Source organism: Apteryx mantelli, chromosome 13, assembly GCF_036417845.1.
Source record: "Apteryx mantelli isolate bAptMan1 chromosome 13, bAptMan1.hap1, whole genome shotgun sequence".
In the NCBI taxonomy this organism is placed as follows: domain Eukaryota; kingdom Metazoa; phylum Chordata; class Aves; order Apterygiformes; family Apterygidae; genus Apteryx; species Apteryx mantelli.
The window spans coordinates 28,325,360-28,330,712 of record NC_089990.1 but is presented as its reverse complement, the minus strand read 5'-3'; the positions used below and the strand labels follow the sequence as shown (position 1 = coordinate 28,330,712).

Here is a 5,353-nt window from a genome sequence, read left to right as displayed (position 1 = left end):
AAATGGCATTCAGCGTATGCCCCTCAGACGAAGAAATACAAGGCCCCGGGTTTCAGCTCACATTTAGAAGCTGTCTTAGCGCAAGAGAAGGTTGCAGACTCTTCGGGAAAGTTAACAAGCCTCTCTTGCCTTCTCATGGTACCACTCATTTCTTAGAAAATGACTGCATGGACAGTGATGAGGAGTCACCTTCTGGTCCTGAAGATGAGCCGTTTCCTCCAAGGCCTGGCCAGCAAAAGCAAACCTTCCTTAACTGTAACAGGTAACTGGCCGTGTCCTTTCATTGAAATTCTTCTGATTGCTGGGGCTTTCCAAGCTGTCGTGGCTGTTGCAAGTGGGAGGGGCGTTAGATGAGGGAGGACAGAAGAGTTAGTCCAGGGTGCTTTGGTATCAAAAACTGCAAGCAGGAAGCACGGAGATATAACTAGGTGCTACAGTTGTAGGAAAGCAAGTAGCTCCAGCCGATCATCCGGAAGGAGCCAGCCTCCTTTTCCTCCACCAAAGACATCCACAGACAATTAGGGCATGCTGATTTCATGCATGCTGTTCTTCAAGGATTCAAGGCCAAAGAAATGTGTTGTCTCTCCTCTTAGCTAAAAAAATGCAACGTGGGTTTGTGGAGTCACCTAGCTTCCCAGATTGGGAATGCAGGAGTGACTCACTTCGTAGGAAGAAAATTGAGGAATGGCCGGCTAAAAGGGCATAATAAAAACCCTGCAAAAAAGGGCTTCATTTGCGATCTTTAAGCCACTATGCTTACATTCATATTTTGATATTGCAATGTGAAAGTAATTCAATCCCACAGTGGAGAAGTTAGCTTTTGGGGTCCCAGCTGCATCAGTAGTTTTTCTCACTCTCTCTTACTGTGCTGCTCAGGAAGGTTTCTGACCCGCAGAACTTGGTCCAGTCTCTAGGCTCCTTGGCCTGAGCCAGAAAAGGTCCTGCAGTACTGAGATGGCCAAAAAAAAAAAAAAAAAAAGAAAAGAAAAAAAAAGGTGCTATTCACAGACATATTCCATGATAACAGAGCAAAAACCACGAGAAAGTTGTATTTGCAATCTAGGAGACAGCACACAAGGAAAGATGAAACCATCTGAATGAAGGAATCTGATAAATATCCTCCAGTTCTATGGACTCACAGGAATGTTTTGCACTTTGTTAGATACAGCTAAGGCCTTTCAGAGCCCACGGCATTTCTTTTCCCACAAGGTTCTTCTGCTCCTTCCTGACCACCTTCTCCATTTCCAGTGGACCCCTTGCACCTAAACTTGACCAAGGCAGAGGCCTCAAGGCTGCTCAGTCAAGACATAATGAACATAAGAGCCTCACGGCCGGGGGGAAGAGATCCAGACCAGTGTGTGCTGGACAAAGAAAGATACTTTTAACATCTGTGTCTTGATCGATCACTTCCTTTGCAAACTTCTTGTTTTGCAGTTACGCTCCTAGCAATGCTTGTTGCCAGCCAGCATGTCACAGGCCCAGGTTCTTAATCGCTGGAGAGCCCGGGTACGGGCAAAGTTCCCACTTGGCGCCTGCACTAATACACGCGCTGGAGAGGTTTGCGGTTCACGTGCTGGACCTGCCGGCTCTCTTTGCTAGCAGCACCTCACCCGAAGAAAGATGCGCACAGGTACCTCTTCTCTCTGCAGTCTCACAGGATGAATAGACTCAGGGGAAGCAGGCAGACCTCCCGCGGTTAATGGTGGTGGCCTGGCTTTCCTCTGCTTCCTGTGGTGGTTATTTCACGCTGAAAGAACACTTTTCTTGTACGCTGACCAATGGAGAAGAAGGACGTTGTGCATGAGCATCTTTTCCATTCCAGGCTAAACAGTAAGGACGTTGCTAGCAGCTCAGGGAGCTCCAAGATGCTCTCGATAAAGCCCTCTGCATGGCAAGAGCTGCTGCTCATGACAGCGGGCTCTCCAGAGCTGTTTCCCTTGCCTCTTCAGGCTCTGTAGCTCCCAGGAGGCGCCTCTGCCTCAGCCTGACTGCACGTCCTGCCCTTTCTCTAGCCTCCCTCTTTATAACACTGAAATGCAACCCAGGCTTGGGAGGGGGGAAGAAAAGGGTTTCTCTTCTCTCATCATACCGCAGGGAAGAGGCAAGAACACGCTTGTTGGATTCCAGCGGTGCAGCAGTGGCCCCAGGCTGATGTGGACCCTGCTGAAGGGCTGGGCCTGTTTTTTCAAGCACACTACCACTCGCACCGGGCGTGAGGCTCTGGGCGAGTTACCTGACATCTAAGCAGTTTGGAAATCAGGCAGAGATTCAGGCCTGCCTCTCGCTGTGGAGAGGCTGAAGGAACTGGCTCCAAGCAGCAATGTTACCTTATTCTTGGTGGCTTGTTTGGACACTTTGTGCACTCCCGTTTTGCAGGCAATTTTGATTGATACATTGTTGTTCAGCAGCAGCCTCTGCTGCCCGCTTCAACAGTCTTCTCCAAACTTCCTTTTGACCAGTTGATCCGAGAAGCCCAGAGGACAGCACCGAGCATCCTTTATATTCCACGTATCCATGCCTGGTGGGAGGCTGCTGGACTCACCTTGAGAGCTACGCTCACAACATTGCTAGAGGGCGTTCCAGCATATGCTCCAGTGCTGTTGCTCGCTACGTCGGATGTTTGCCATGCAGATCTCCCGGCAGAGGTATTTCTCTCACTGCCTTCCCGGCTTCTTTCAGTCTCACGTTAATTTATCACTCCATTAAGCACCGAAATACTGTGCTCTCCTAAGCCATTCAACACCGGCATTACTAGGGCACCCTGCTGGCATCTCTTCCCTCTGCAGTTGCCACAAGGCTTCAACCTGAAGGGCAGCAAGGCAAGTAAATCCAAAACAGGCAACCTAGGAGATGCTCAGTGTCCTCCCTTGGAGCACTGGAACCTCGGGTCGCTTCACAGAGCTTTAATCCTAGAGGTGTTCCTTAAAGAAGATGCCCTAAGTTGCCCTGCCGACCCACTACAATCTCGCCTTTAAGGCCAAGAAGCAAACTTGTTCTAGTCTCTCCCTTATTCAAAGCATTCCTCAGCTTCACTGGAAAAGGCATTCATCTTTGTGGAGCAGAACACAAATTTGCGGGGGGCTTACGGCTGCGCTGTCTTTTCTCCTCCCACCTCAGGTACGAGCTTTATTTTCTGAGCTTTACGGAGAAGTTTTCCATGTCCAGTCACCTAGCGAGGAGGAAGGGAGAAAGTTTTTCGAGGACTTGCTTGTCCAGCAAGCTGCTAAGCCTGCTGCACCACAGAAGAAAGCAGGTGAGGCTATTCTACAAACACAGAGTTGCTATCTCTAGCTTAGCAGCCATTCGGCATTTGCTTTGGTAATAGATTTCCTGGCACGAAGGTTTACTCTGCTTGTGTCTGAGTATCATCACTTGGCTAACCTTTTCTGGTTGACTGAAGCTTGTCAGGCACGGGAAGTCCTCCTGCCTGCGGCATCACCACCTGAGCCTCGACTGCTGACAGAGGAGGAAGACAGGCAGCTCGAGGAGCAAGGGGATGAGACATGGCCAGCGGTGCCTGCAGAGTCCAGTACACCCCTCTCTACTGGCAAGTCCTTTCTTCCTTTTTTCTTTTTTCTTTTTTCCTTTTTTGGATAAGGTGCCAATGACATTGATATCTTCCCTCTTGTCATGGCATACCTGGTTTTGGTGATGCCGGTGGCTTTATGCCAAAGGCATTCCATTTCCAAATTAGGCGCAGCATGTGAGGTCAGTCCCCAGGACAGTCACTCAACGTGCTTATGAAATAAAGCCCAGCCACAGAGCTTGGCTCACACTGTAAAACACTGGCCTCGATGGCCCCGCAACGGCTAACTCCTCAAATGTAACATGTTGTTTAGAGCAGTTGCTGAACACTGCACAAGTTCTTATGGTAATAGGAAACAGTGAGGATTTTTCCTTTGCTTTTGCTTCCTTTTTCTCTTCCTCTCCCTCTTGCCTTCCTGCCCGCCACCCCCGCACCAAGTAATTGCCGTCTGTCTGTGAGGCTTAGGCAACCTCTGCTTTTGGAACACAGGAGAAGGAGAGCTTGTCTCCAAAGCCTTTTCTGCTTCTCACCTCTTTTACTTCCTGTGATGAGAGACGAAGCCACCTGAGCTTATGACCTTGCTTTGTGCTCATGCCTTCGGTCTACAGTCTGCTCTGTGCACAAAATCGTCAAGGGCATTCTTTTATGCATGATATAATCTAATAGTTCTTGCGCTTTTTAATTCTAATAACAGTTGGGCCCCCTTCACTTGCTGCCCTCTCTCCTTCAACACATGCATGTAGTGAGCCAGCACAACGGTACTTCAGTCCCTCTCACCACTTCCCTTGTGCACCGAGTAAGACGACGGTGCTAGATTTTGCAGACAGAACTGCTTAGCTAATGCTTTGGCTTGCTTTTTCTCCTATCTCTGTGCAGCTGCCTGCAGACAAAAGCGAAGGAGGAACGCATCTCCCTCAGAGAGCCTAGCAGAGAAGAGGAGGAAATGCTCACCCCCTGCTGAGAAGGAAACCAGCATCTCCCTCAGGGTAGGCTGGAGCTCACTGATCCACCTTTGCTTCCCGCTCTGCTGACAACCCTTGAGCTATCCGTTCTGCCAGCAGAGCTGCAGGCATGGGCAACATTCAGCTAACGGGGAGACAGAAGCACCTGAGGAGGCTCCCACTGCCAGCTGGCAGCCCTCTTTCTAGAGGCTCTGTGGCCTCTCTTCAAAAGATGCATTTCGCAGGGCCCTGCATTGCAGCCACAGAAGCTCATCCAAGGCAAGAGGGGCTTTGCTGTGGCAGCCGCTGTCCTTTACTACAAAACGGGCCATGGCAGTTCCCGCTGTTCTCAGAGAAGTTCACTTGCAGTTAGGATCGTGGAGGTGACTGATAGCCTGAGGAGCAGCACAATGCTAGCTGAAACTGGAGCCTTGCTTTTTCTCGCAAGTCGGACACAGGAGCTCATTTCCTCCATGGAAATCTGCTGCGATATTTAGTCTGTTCTTGGACGTTTCACTCCTTTTTCATTTAGCCATACAAGGAAGGAGGATGCGAGTTGTGTGGGACCATCTTCTTTTGTGTCTGAACACATCGAGAGCCTATTCAAATGATCTGGTGCTAACGTAAACTTGTACTGTCTCCCTTTTTTCTTCAGCAACTGCTGAATGTCGTTGGCGACGCAACAAAGGGCTGCAACATCCGCCACCTCGAAAAACTACACCTGGTGCTCAGCCAGTGTGTTTTCCGCCATCGGCAAGACGATGACAAAACGCAGTTGATAGAGGTACTTTGCTTACACAGCACTTCCTGTCACTGTTCTGCACTTCTTCCTTGCGCACTGTGGATATCCTGCTTATTCGCTATTCCTCTCTTTCCTGCTTAGCAG

General features: G+C 49.7%; 1 long non-coding RNA gene across 1 annotated transcript; it reads left to right on the top strand.

The window, feature by feature from the left end:
• Positions 1–2,470: 2,470 nt before the first annotated feature.
• LOC136993287 (uncharacterized) lies at positions 2,471–3,430 on the top strand. The gene is made up of 3 exons (XR_010885547.1): positions 2,471–2,645; positions 3,118–3,253; positions 3,401–3,430. It is a non-coding gene; the product is annotated as an uncharacterized lncRNA (long non-coding RNA).
• The last annotated feature ends 1,923 nt before the right edge of the window (positions 3,431–5,353 follow it).